The 14,259-nt window shown below is 41.6% G+C and overlaps 1 protein-coding gene across 6 annotated transcripts in view; it reads right to left on the reverse strand.

Annotated features, from left to right (window-relative positions):
• USP15 (ubiquitin specific peptidase 15) overlaps positions 1-14,259 on the reverse strand; it is an 87,967-nt gene that overhangs the window by 34,526 nt on the left and 39,182 nt on the right. The gene's annotated exons all lie outside the window — the stretch shown is intronic.

Raw genomic sequence — 14,259 nt, forward strand, 5'->3', positions numbered from 1 at the left:
CAACTCTACACAGCAAAGCAAACTTCCTCCTTCAGACCATACAGTTAAAATGTATCTGCTACGCTATCTGACCAAAGTAATAATTCCAGCCTATGTTAATATTCACTTTCCCTTCCATGGTCCACAATGAAAAAAAACACATTGACAGCAAACCCCTCAGTGTTACCTAAAATAAAATTACTGGTCTTCTCCTCTTTAGAGGCCAAGATTTAAACTAGAATCATTTTTATTACCCAGTGTTCAAGGTTTTACCAGTCATTCTGAACCCATAAAAATAGTACCAACCATGGAAATATAAAAATTGAGGGAGTTTATCAATAAATAGCATCTGCACTTTTATCAAAGTGTCTATCAATAAAGTACAATCACTCATCAAAGCAGCTATCAAAATGTTACACCTAGGGAATAGTCACATTCCAATTATTTACTGAAACACTTTTCAAAAAATGCACTTCCATTCTAAGTTTGTTATTTGGTTTCCAGTACCTCTATCATTATCAACACCACCATGCCCTCAAAGAATGAAGTTAGGTGGCTGAGGGCTGATCAGTTTAGAAGTGAAATGGCAGGAATATAAAGTAGTCACTTGTAAATACTTCGGAAACTATGCAGAAGAACAGACGTTTGTGAAGTAATTTTAAAAACCACCAAGCTGCCTGACAAGAAACTGTGAGCATACAGAGGGCTGTATTTAATGTGGGCCATCTTCCAGCGGAAGGGAAATAGCTGGCAGAACAAATTTCCCCTCCTTCCTGCAGCTCCACTGCCCACCCCGGAGCAGATTTGGGGGCATGCATAGGGGAGGAGAGTAAGGGGGAGTTCCACAGCACAAGCGGAAATCTGCTCATGCGACACTGGATTTAACTCAGAGTGCTGATAGCAGTTGAGCCTAAAGAGAAGAAACTAGAAAACAGACACAGTGTGAGAATCTTTCAATTAAATTAATGATTGATGTATGGTTGAAAGCGGTTTAAGATGTATAATATTCTTCTCCATTGAAGAAAAAAGGAAAATGGGGACTAAGGGACAGAATTAACCTTCTCAATATCTTGACAGTTTATAGTAAGTATCTGGAGGACACAAGAGTTTGGAGGAACGTACGAGGTTAAAACATTCCCCCTCATCACTATACAGAGATGGTTGTTTCCAGAACTGCATCTCCTCCTACTATATAAACATAAGATGCTCAGGTTTGGGACTGGCAGTCCTCTAGCATTATAATAACACAGGAGAGGAGGAGTGGAGTGGAGTGGAGTGGGGTGGAGTGGAGTGGGGTGGGGTGGGGTGGGGTGGGGTGGGATGAAGGCAAGAAAAAGGGTGCTCATTCTCACTTTCCCCATTCCTGAAACTCCCCTCCCCAAAATGTCTGAACAGAACTACTAGGCTCCTGTTCCAGGTTTGCTGAATGGAGAGAAGCATTTCCCACACAGGGGATGTAGATATAGTACAGTGTTGTGTTAGAAGTCCCACTTGTTCCCTCAGTGATCTTGAGTGATTGATTCCTATCACTCTAGAAGCAAAACAAGGCCACCCCAAAATAAGGTAGCGGCTTCTGCACACTTGGAGGTGGTTTGAAAGTTTATTAATTGAAAGAAAAATTCAAGACCTCCTCCTTGCAAACCCAGCCCAACAACAACTGAGCATGGTCAGTGGCCTCCAGGAACCATGGAATGTTGAGTGTCAGCTGGAAAAGAAAACAGAAAACTGGGGAGGAGGGAACTGCCCTGTTTGAGACCCTAAAAGCCTCATGAGGAGGCTGACTGGCTGGAACCTGACAAGGAGAATTCCTCTCAGGGGTGGGGATACACTGTAACATTTTGTTGCAGGTCCCAACTGCATCCTCTTTAATGTTGTAGCCTAGACTGAAAATTTCACCTGTAGTTCTTCAACACAGATCATTATCATACAGGGCAGGGAGGAGGGGAGGGGAACCATACAGAAGTCTGTAAAAAGTTCCAAAAGAAAAAAAAACTGCCACAAAATAGAAATGATGTTTAGAAAGTGCTAAAAGTTATGTGATCATATCTAAAAAATAGCATGTAAAAGTAGTTCATAAAGCAACATTTGACAAATGATACACCTCTAAAATATTACCACTGAAATTCATCGTGTGCATTTTTGCCCACTATACAAGTCAAGTAAATGCTTGTGTGTTATCATCAGTTATGCTAAATTACTTATTTCACAACATATCCACAAAGATATATAGGTATACAAAACATCCCGAGACCCCTGAGAACTTTCTGATAAAGCAATATGAAAGAAAGCAAATCACACTACAATGAAAATGATTTTACATAACAATGGGGACCAACTTACATGAATAATTTGTTTAACTGAATCAGAGTTTAGCACATTTCCTCTCCCAAATTATTTCATTTGTTCTTGAATTGTAACCTACATCAGACAATTCTATTCTTAAATTAAATGTGGAAGTACAATCCTTCAAGTCCAAATGTCATTGTATAGAATGTAATTTCATTTTTCCATGTTCCAATTAATACAATCCCCCAAACTGAACTTAGCAGCTATGTAGGCAACTTATTTTTAATAGTCACCTGTATACTTTGACATGAGAAGCAATCACCAGTTTCATAGTGTGAAACAACGTAGTATCATAGAATGTAATGAGCGATACAAACTTTATCAGTTTTGTGGAAGACATAAAATAAATCAAACAGGCATAATAATGAGGTGACTAAAGCCATCTGAATAAGGTTCACATCACATAAAATTAGCTGACAATCACAAACACATTTTAAAATTATATGTTTTGGGGGACATACAAACATTTATAGTACACGCACAATAATTATCCTAATTAATTCAAATGCTTTAGAGTGTTAATACAATTGCAAACCATGGCAAAGAGATGCTCAGGCTCCCACAAGAGACTAGCACAATTTCAATGGTATTTTTGACTTGGTTTGGACAGCTGACCACTATGCTGTCTCAATCTGCTTTTGAAAAGTCCCTCAGTTTCACAAGCAGCTTGGTGATTGATTGCTGTTTGAAGAAAACAAGTCAAAGCCCCCCTGGGATCTTAGATCTAATGTTACAGTTCCTTTGAACCCAGCCCTATTAGCATACTGGGAGCCTGCACACGTATGTATTTTACACTTATTGTTTCAGGGTTTATTTTAATCAGGGATGTACAGTTATTTCCAAGAGTTTATTCAAGGCTGGTGAATCAAGAACCTCACCTCAAGTTTAAAGTATCCTACAGTGTTTTACCCCTTCATGGATCACTGCCTTGTTGTGGCGAAGGGGCTTGCGTAACTCAGTGAAGCCATAAGCTATGCCGTGCAGGGCCACCCAAGACGGACAGGTCATGGCAGAGAGTTCTGACAAAATGTGGTCCACTGGAGAAGGAAATGGCAACCCACTCCAGTATTCTTGCCAAGAAAACCCCATGGAACGTATCACAAGGCTAAAAGAGATGACGCCGGAAGATGAGCCCCTCAGGTCGGAAGGTGTCCAATATGCTACTGGGGAAGAGCAGAGGGTATTTCCAAGTAGCGCCAGAAAGAGTGAAGCGGCTGGGCCAAACCCGAAAGGACACTCAGCTGTGGATGTGTCTGGCGGTGAAAAGAAAATCCGATGCTGTAAAGAACAATATTGTTTAGGAACCTGGAATGTCAGATCAATGAATCAAGGTAAGCTGGAGGTGGTCAAACATGAGATGGCAAGATTGAACATCGACATCTTGGGAATCAGCGAACTAAAATGGACAGGCATGGGCGAATTTAATTCAGGTGACCAACATATCTACTATTGTGGGCAAGAATCCCTTAGAAGAAATGGAGTAGCACTCATAGTCAACAAAAGGGTGGGAAAAGCAGTACTGGGGTACAATCTTAAAAATGATAGAATGATCTCAGTACGAATCCAAGGCAAACCATTCAACATCACAGTAATTCAAGTCTATGCCCCAACCACTGAGGCCGAAGAAGCTGAGGTTGATCGGTTCTATGAAGACCTACAACACCTTCTAGAACTAACACCAAAAAAAGATGTCCTCTTCATCATAGGGGATTGGAATGCTAAAGTAGGAAGTCAAGAAATCACCGGGATAACAGGCAGGAATGGCCTTGGTGTACAAAATGAAGCAGGACAAAAGCTAATAGAGTTCTGCCAAGAGAACACGCTGATCATAGCAAACACTCTTTTCCAACAACACAAGAGGCGACTCTACACATGGACGTCACCAGATGGTCAATATCGAAATCAGATTGATTATGTCCTTTGCAGCCAAAGATGGAGAAGCTCCATACAGTCAGTCAAAACAAGACCTGGAGCTGACTGTGGCTCAGATCATGAGCTGCTTCTTGCAAAATTTCGGCTTAAATTGAAGAATGTCGGGAAAACCACTAAACCGTTCAGGTATGACCTAAATCATATCCCTGATGAATATACAGTGGAGGTGAGGAATAGATTTCAGGGATTAGACCTGATAGACAGAGTGCCTGAGGAACTATGGACGGAGGTCCGTAACATTGTTCAGGAGGCAGCAACGAAATCCGTCCCAAAGAAAAAGAAATGCAAGAAAGCCAAGTGGCTGTCTGATGAGGCTTTACAAGTAGTTGAACAAAGAAGGGAAGCGAAAAGCAAGGGAGAAAGGGGAAGATATACCCAACTGAATGCAGAGTTCCAGAGAATAGCAAGGAGAGACAAGAAGGCCTTCTTAAATGAACAATGCAAAGAAATCGAGGAAAACAACAGAATGGGAAAGACTAGAGATCTCTTCAAGAAAATTGGAGATCTCAAGGGAACGTTTTGTGCAAAGACGGGCATGATAAAGGACAAAGAAGGCAGGGACCTAACAGAAGCAGATGAGATTAAGAAGAGGTGGCAAGAATACACAGAAGAACTATACAGGAAAGATTTGAATGTCCCTGATAGCCATGATAGTGCGGTCACTGAACTTGAACCGGACATCCTAGAGAGTGAAGTCAAGTGGGCCTTAGGAAGCATTAGTAACAACAAAGCCAGCGGAGATGACAGTATTCCAGCCGAGCTATTTAAAATCCTAAAAGATGATGCTGTTAAAGTGCTGCATTCAATATGCCAACAAATCTGGAACACTCAACAGTGGCCACAAGACTGGAAAAGGTCAGTTTACACTCCAATTCCAAAGAAGGGCAACGCCAAAGAGTGTTCAAACTACCGCACAATTGCGCTCATTTCACATGCCAGCAAGGTGATGCTCAAAATCCTACAAGCTAGGCTTCAGCAATATGCGAACCGAGAACTACCGGAAGTACAAGCTGGGTTTCCAAGAGGCAGAGGAACTAGAGATCAAATCGCCAACATTCGCTGCATCATGGAGAAAGCAAGAGAATTCCAGAAAAACGTCTATTTCTGCTTCATTGACTAAGCTAAAGCCTTTGATTGTGTGGATCACAACAAACTGTGGCAAGTTCTTAAAGTGATGGGAGTACCAGACCACCTTACCTGTCTCCTGAGAAACCTGTACGAGGGTCAAGAAGCAACAGTAAGAACCAGAGATGGAACAACCGATTGGTTCAAAATTGGGAAAGGAGTACGACAAGGCTGCATATTGTCACCCTGCTTATTTAACTTATATGCAGAGTACATCATGAGAAATGCCGGGTTGGATGAATCAGAGATCGGAATTAAGATTGCCGGGAGAATTATCAACAGCCTCAGATATGCAGACGATACCACCCTAATGGCAGAAAGCGAAGAGGATCTCAAGAGCCTCTTGTTGAGGGTGAAAGAGGAGAGTGCAAAAGCTGGTTTGAAACTCAACATTAAAAAAACTAAGATCATGGCATCTGGCCCTATCACTTCCTGGCATATAGAAGGGGAAGAAATGGAAGCAGTGACAGATTTTACTTTCTTGGGCTCCAAGATCACCACAGACGGTGACTGTAGCCATGAAATTAAAAGACGCTTGCTCCTTGGGAGGAAAGCTATGGCCAACCTAGACAGCATAGTAAGAAGCAGAGACATCACCTTGCCGACAAAGGTCCGTCTAATCAAAGCTATGGTTTTCCCAGTAGTAATGTATGGCTGTGAGAGCTGGACTATAAGGAAGGCTGAGCGCCGAAGAATTGATGCTTTCGAACTGTGGTGCTGGAGAAGACTCTTACGAGTCCCCTGGACTGCAAGGAGGTCAAATCAGTCCATCCTAAAGGAAATCAACCCTGAGTGCTCATTGGAAGGACAGATAATGAAGCTGAAGCTCCAATATTTTGGCCACCTAATGCGAAGAGAAAACTCCCTGGAAAAGACCCTGATGCTGGGAAAGACTGAAGGCAAAAGGAGAAGGGGACGGCAGAGGATGAGATGGCTAGATAGCATCACGGATGCAATGAATATGAACTTGAGCACGCTCCGGGAGAGAGCGCAGGACAGGAAGGCCTGGCGTGCTATGGTCCATGGGGTCACGAAGAGTCGGACACGACTGAACGACTGAACAACAACAACAACAACAACAACAACAGTGTTTTAACTGAAATATATATTTACATTACCTTGGTTGACTCTTGGATCTTTCAAGTGCCCCACACAACTGTACATGGCCAAAGTAATCCACAGTCATTTATCTCAACATGAGATCAAGGGATCTTTTAGTCACTTCTATCATTCATATGTCTAGTTCATGGGTGGGCAGAAGGTAGACTGAGATCTAATGGTAAGTGTCTGGGTAACTGCAGTAAATAGGCAAAGGTTTTTGACTCACATTTTTTATGAGCTACAGTTAAAAGTCTTCCTCCCTCACAACAGTAAAATCCTATGCTTGTTTACTCTACACTTGATCTTAGCTAAAAGGCCAAGAAGGGATGAATGTTTACTCTGAAGTAAGTCTTACTGTGCTCAATGGACTGCAATGTCAATTAGGCTACTGGAACTGAGAATATCAGGAAAAGCCAAGAGTGAATTTGAGTGAAAGAACTATAACTTCAGTTCTGGTACTGAAAACAAATTTCTGGGCTGAAAATGCGCTCACTGGTACCCTGTTCCTTAATTCTTAATGTATGTTTGCACCCCTGTGCTACTATCTTGCATATGGTTCAGACTAGTGGATCTCAGGGTTCTAGTACAAACCAAGTAGATCCTGTAGGTTTGAAGTCTGCCTACCCTTCTGGCAAATAGTATTATACCTCCTCTGTGCCAGCTCTTTGTTTTTAGTTTTTTTAGTTTTTTGGTTTTTTTAACAGCCACGTAAGGCCAAATTATGTTAACATCTTGTCTAGTTTGGCCATAAGTGGCAGTGATTCTCCAGAGGATCAGAGTAAGTGAACCTTTTAACTGGAGGTGCCAATAGTTAAATCTGGTACCTTCTGAACACAAAGTATGTTCTCCATCACTGAGCTATGGCCCATCCTTGAAAACAATGCAGTGATTACTAGAAGCCAACATGGATTTGTCTTGAACAAATCCTGCCAAACGAATATGATCTCATTCTTTCATCACGTAACCTCCCTTGTGGACTGTGAGAATGCTGTAGACATAATATACCTCAACTTCAGTGAAGCTTTCGACAAAGTGCCCCATATCTTCTGATGAGCAAACTAGCTCAAAGTAGGCTAGATGAAACAACAATCCGGTCGATCCACACTTGGCTACAGAATCGGACTCAAAGACTACTTATCAATGGGATCTTCTCAAACTGGGGAGAGGTAATGAGCAGGGTACCACAGGGCTCAGTCCTGGGCCCAGTGCTCTTCAACATTTTTATTAATGATTTGGAGGAGGAGGTGCAGGGAATGCTGATCAAATTTGCAGATGACACAAAATTGGGCGGGATAGCTAAAACTTTGGAAGACAGAAACAAAATTCAAAGTGATCTGGATAGACTGGAGCGCTGGGCAGAAAACAACAGAATGACATTTAATAGGGATAAATGCCAAGTTCTGCACTTAGGAAAAAGAAACCAAATGCACAGTTACAAGATGGGGGATACGTGGCTCAACCACACTATAAGCGACCAGGATCTTGGAATTGTTGTCGATCACAAGCTGAATATGAGCCAACAATGGGATGTGGCTGCAAAAAAGGCAAATGCTCTTTTGGGCTGCATTAATAGAAGCATAGCTTCCAAATCCCGGGAAGTACTAGTTCCCCTCTACTCAGCACTGGTTAGGCCTCATCTGGAGTACTGTGTGCAGTTCTGGGCACCACACTTTAAGAAGGATGCAGACAAACTGGAGAGGGTTCAGAGGAGGGCAACAAAGATGATCAGGGGACTGGAAACAAAGCCCTATGAAGAGAGACTGAAAGAACTGAGCATGTTTCGCCTTGAGAAGAGAAGACTGAGGGGAGATATGATAGCACTCTTCAAGTACTTGAAAGGTTGTCACAGGGAGGAAGGCCAGCATCTCTTCTCAATCATCCCAGAGCGCAGGACACAGAATAATGGGCTCAAGTTACAGGAAGCCAGATTCCAGCTGAACATCAGGAAAAACTTCCTGACTGTTAGGGCAATATGACAATGGAACCAATTACCTAGGGAGGTGGTGTGCTCTCCCACTCTGGAGGCATTCAAGACGAGGCTGGACAGCCATCTGTCAGGGATGCTCTGACTTGGATTCCTGCATTGAGCAGGGGGTTGGACTCGATGGCCTTGTAGGCCCCTTCCAACCCTACTATTCTATGATTCTCTGATCCTGTGTAGATATTTAATCCTTGATCGTGTATTTTATGGATATTGCCACACTTTTTCTTTTGGGTTAACAGAATTCTTGGAGATGTGACAACAGTATAAATCAGACTACCCCAAACTGGTGCCTTCTAGATGTTTTGAACTTTAACTCCCTTCCGCTTCAGTCAGCATAGCTAGGTCAGGAATCCTGGGAAGTGTGGTTCAAAACATCTGAAGGGCACCAGATTAGAGAAGACTAATATGAACTTATTAGCAGGCATTTCAAAAAACCATTCTATAAAATATGGACTAGGTTAAAAAATGTTTTTTTAAAAACCTTACATAGAAAAACACTACTGCTCTACTTCTGAAAACAGTATATATTAAGTATTAACTGCTCAAGTACATCTAGATGTACCCCAATCGAGGTACATAGACTATACATGTAGAAGAAGCAAGCTTCCATGTCTATATATCAAACTGGAGAGAAAACTGCATGTGAAAGTATGTGCAGCCTTAAAAAAACCTTTGAAATGACAAAAAAAACCCCTCCAAATGGCTGTCCAGGAGAGAGATCAGAGGTTGGATGGGTTTACTTTTTCAAAAGAGGACTCGATGAGCACTCTACTGAAATGCTACATAGTGCTTTTTAAAGACATAACTTGAATTTAGCACCAACCTTGCATAACTTTCAACATAAATAATTTCCATATTTTTTTACAAGATACCCTGAATTGTCAGATTTCTTAAATCTGGCTAATGAAATAATTTCTTGAACACAAAACATAAGCCAGAATTCCTTACTATTGGCCATGCTGGCTGGGGCTGATGAGGATTGTAGTCCAAAATAATTAGAGCGCACCAGGTTGGGGAAGGCTGGTCTACACTGACTAGCAGTGGTTCTCCAGGTTTTCAGACAGAAGTCTTTCCCAAAAGTACCTGGACTGAACCTGGTACCTTTGGCATGCAACCAGCGAGCTACAATCTCATCTCTGCCATCACAGGAGTTAGCCTTTTGCTCCTGGGCTATATAGCTCTTAAGAACAGAGGTTAAAAGACTGCCCAAGGAAGAGACATGATTCTGAATCTAGATACCGAAGACTGTTTAGTTATAAATAAAAATTGCATTTTTTGCACACGACTCCACTGTCAAAAGGCAAAATAGAGACCAACTAAAATGATCAAGGGGGTGGAGCATCTCCCCTATGGGAGAAGGTTACAACAGCTGGGGCTGTTTAGCTTAGAAAAAGGAGGCTAAGGGGAGACATGACAGAGGTCTACAAAATTATGCATGGTATGGAGAATGTGGATAGGGAGACATTTTTCTCCCTCTCTCAAAATACTAGAACCCCGGGTCATCCCATGAAGCTTATTGGTGGGAGATTCAGGACAAATAAAAGGAAATACTTCTTCACACAGCACATAGTTAAACTATGGAATTTGCTACCACAGGATGTAGTGATGGCCACCAATTTGGATGGCTTTAAAAGGGTGTTAGACAAATTCCTGGAGGAAAAGGCTATCAATGGCTACTAGTCCTGATGGCTAGGTGCTGCCTCCAGTACCAGAGGCAGTGAGTCTATGTACACCAGTTGCTGGACAACATAGGCAGGAGGGTGCTGCTGCACTTGTGTCCTGCTTGTGGGTTTGAATCAACAGCTGGTTGGCCACTGTGTGAACAGAATACTGGACTAGATGGATTCTTGGTCTGATCCAGCATGGATCGTCTTATGTTCTTAACCCAAAGAAGTTAGTTGTGCTTAAGCTCCCACTGATTTCAGTGGGATCTGAGGATGAACATTCTTGTCAATATCACACCAAAACTGAAGCTCATCTCTACAGACAGCAGTAAGGTATCTGTATTATAAATCACAACCAAGACTGCCCCTCCTCCACTACAAAAATGGGCATTATTTCTTCATGATTTTAATTCATGAATTTGACATGTAATGATGTAGATAATCAGCTACGGTAGTCTATTGTTCATTTTATAGCAACACATTGTTCAGGTACATTCAAATGCAACCATCAGAGAAAACATGACAGCTTAATTATGGTGAGAAGATATTTTGTTTTGAACCAGCAGCGTTTTGAAAATAAAGTTCATATTAACTGCTTTGTTTGGCTTTGATTATGCTCACGCTTAAAGATTGTAAAGAAATTTACAAATCAATCAATGATTAACATTACAATTAATAATGTTCTTTGGGAGTATTCTGTATATCTGTTTCTAAAACATTTAGACAAAAGCAATGGAATATCTCAGTGGACCCCAAGGTCATTTTGGGAGTCAGATTCTACACTAGAATAGAAATAATTATAAATAATTAACAGCTGTTCAATAAAATGTAAAAGCAACAAAATGGAACACAGAAATAAAAAGAATGGTGAAAGAAAATGTGAACACTCACACTTGGTATATATTAAATAAGTTATCAACATGAAAAAAGAAAACATGAGTTTAATTCATTATATTGTCTTGCTATTTTCAGAAGGGAAATGACTGCGTCTAAGGGAACAGCCAAGAGTTAATTTATAAATTTAAGCACAGCCCTATATCATCTCAGAATACACACAAGTGATTGTCTGCTGCAAAGCACCTCTACATCAAAATATTCCTGCATCTAGAAGGCTAACATGCTGAAAACAGGTTTGAAGGCTTCTCTCTGATATGTTAACTTTCTATGTGCTGAAAGATGTTATTTAATTAGTATATTTATATCCCACCTTTCTTCCATTATGGAATTCAAGGAGGTGTACATGAGTTTCCTAGGTTATCTCCCGTCCACCTTCAGTAAGGTGGCTCTATCATTTACTCTCAACTATGCCTTTTTGATGAAGGGCACCTTCAAGCAACATTACTTGTGCATACGACTATGAAAGAACAGGTATAGATATGAAAAATGTTTTAAGTCATCTTAAGTCATCCACTAATACCAAGTTCTATGGAATCCCAGATTTAAGACCTTATCCAACACACACTGCTACATAGCCCTGGCAGTTAGCCATGCAAAATCTGCATGCTCTATGTTTCAATTTTCCCTAGTTCACAATGGGTATAGTGAATAATAAAGGTAAACATGCACATTATCCCCAGATGAACACTATTTTAAAGATGGAGACAGAGTCTGAGTGCATAAATGAATAATTGAGCACAAAATACATTAGTAGGATGTTGTAACCTTCTCCAAAAGCACTGCAATATCAAACTAAGTATATCAAAGTGTATTGATTGAATTTTCCCCTTCATGGATCACTGCCTTGTTGTGGCGAAGGGGCTTGCGTAACTCAGTGAAGCCATAAGCTATGCCGTGCAGGGCCACCCAAGATGGACAGGTCATGGCAGAGAGTTCTGACAAAATGTGGTCCAGTGGAGAAGGAAATGGCAACCCACTCCAGTATTCTTGCCAAGAAAACCCCATGGAACGTATCACAAGGCTAAAAGAGATGACGCCAGAAGATGAGCCCCTCAGGTCGGAAGGTGTCCAATATACTACTGGGGAAGAGCAGAGGGTATTTCCAAGTAGCGCCAGAAAGACTGAAGCGACTGGGCCAAACCCAAAAGGACACTCAGCTGTGGATGTGTCTGGTGGTGAAAAGAAAATCCGATGCTGTAAAGAACAATATCGTTTAGGAACCTGGAACGTAAGATCAATGAATCAAGATAAGCTGGAGATAGTCAAACGTGAGATGGCAAGATTGAACATCGACATCTTGGGAATCAGCGAACTAAAATGGACAAGCATGGGCGAATTTAATTCAGGTGACCATTATATCTACTACTGTGGGCAAGAATCCCTTAGAAGAAATGGAGTAGCACTCATAGTCAATAAAAGGGTGGGAAAAGCAGTACTGGGGTACAATCTCAAAAACGATAGAATGATATCTGTACGAATCCAAGGCAAACCATTCAACATCACAGTAATTCAAGTCTATGCCCCAACCACTGAGGCCGAAGAAGCTGAGGTTGATCGGTTCTATGAAGACCTACAACACCTTCTAGAACTAACACCAAAAAAAGATGTCCTCTTCATCATAGGGGATTGGAATGCTAAAGTAGGAAGTCAAGAAATCACTGTGGTAACAGGCCTTGGTGTACAAAATGAAGCAGGACAAAGGCTAATAGAGTTTTGCCAAGAGAACACGCTGATCATAGCAAACACTCTTTTCCAACAGCACAAGAGGCGACTCTACACATGGACATCACCAGATGGTCAATATCGAAATCAGATTATGTCCTTTGCAGCCAAAGATGGAGATGCTCTATACAGTCAGTAAAAACAAGACCTGGAGCTGACTGTGGCTCAGATCACAAGCTTCTTGTTGCAAAATTTCAGCTGAAATTGAAGAACGTAGGGAAAACCACTAAACCATTCAGGTATGACCTCAATCATATCCCTTATGAATATACAGTGGAGGTGAGGAATAGATTTCAGGGATTAGACCTGATAGACAGAGTGCCTGAGGAACTATGGACGGAGGTCCGTAACGTTGTTCAGGAGGCAGCAACTCAATCCATCCCAAAGAAAAAGAAATGCAAGAAAGCAAAGTGGCTGTCTGAGACGGCTTTACAAGTCGCTGAGAAAAGAAGGGAAGCGAAAAGCAAGGGAGAAAGGGGAAGATATATCCAACTGAATGCAGAGTTCCAGAGAATAGCAAAGAGAGACGAGAAGGCCTTCTTAAATGAACAATGCAAAGAAATCAAGGAAAACAACAGAATGGGAAAGACTAGAGAGCTTTTCTAGAAAATCGGAGATCTCAAGGGAACGTTTTGTGTAAAGACGGGCATGATAAAGGACAAAGAAGGCAGGGACCTCACAGAAACAGATGTCATTAAGAAGAGGTGGAAAGAATTCACAGAAGAACTATACAGGAAAGATCTGAATGTCCCTGATAGCCATGATAGTGCGGTCACTGAACTTGAACCGGACATCCTAGAGAGTGAAGTCAAGTGGGCCTTAGGAAGCATTACTAACAACAAAGCTAGCGGAGATGACAGTATTCCAGCTGAGCTATTTAAAATCCTAAAAGATGATGCTGTTAAAGTGCTGCACTCAATATGCCAACAAATTTAGAACACTCAACAGTGGCCACAAGACTGGAAAAGGTCAGTTTACATTCCAATTCCAAAGAAAGGCAATGACAAAGAGTGTTCAAACTACCGTACAATTGCGCTCATTTCACATGCCAGCAAGGTTATGCTCAAAATCCTACAAGCTAGGCTTCAGCAGTATGTAAACCAAGAACTACTGGAAGCACTAGCTGGGTTTCGAAGAGGCAGAGGAACTAGAGATCAAATCACCAACATTTGCTGGATCATGGAGAAAGCAAGAGAATTCCAGAAAAACGTCTATTTCTGCTTCATTGACTACGCTAAAGCCTTTGATTGTGTGGATCACAACAGACTCTGGCAAATTCTGAAAGAGATGGGAGTACCAGACCACCTTACCTGTCTCCTGAGAAACCTGTACAAGGATCAAGAAGCAACAGTAAGAACCAGAGATGGAACAACCGATTGGTTCAAAATTGGGAAAGGAGTACGACAAGGCTGCATATTGTTGCCCTGCTTATTTAACTTATATGCAGAGTACATCATGAGAAACGCTGGGTTGGATAAATCACAGGTCGGAATTAAGATTGCTGGGAGA

Source organism: Heloderma suspectum, chromosome 7, assembly GCF_057233095.1.
Source record: "Heloderma suspectum isolate Gila_16-S chromosome 7, 16-S_ref, whole genome shotgun sequence".
NCBI lineage: Eukaryota > Metazoa > Chordata > Lepidosauria > Squamata > Helodermatidae > Heloderma > Heloderma suspectum.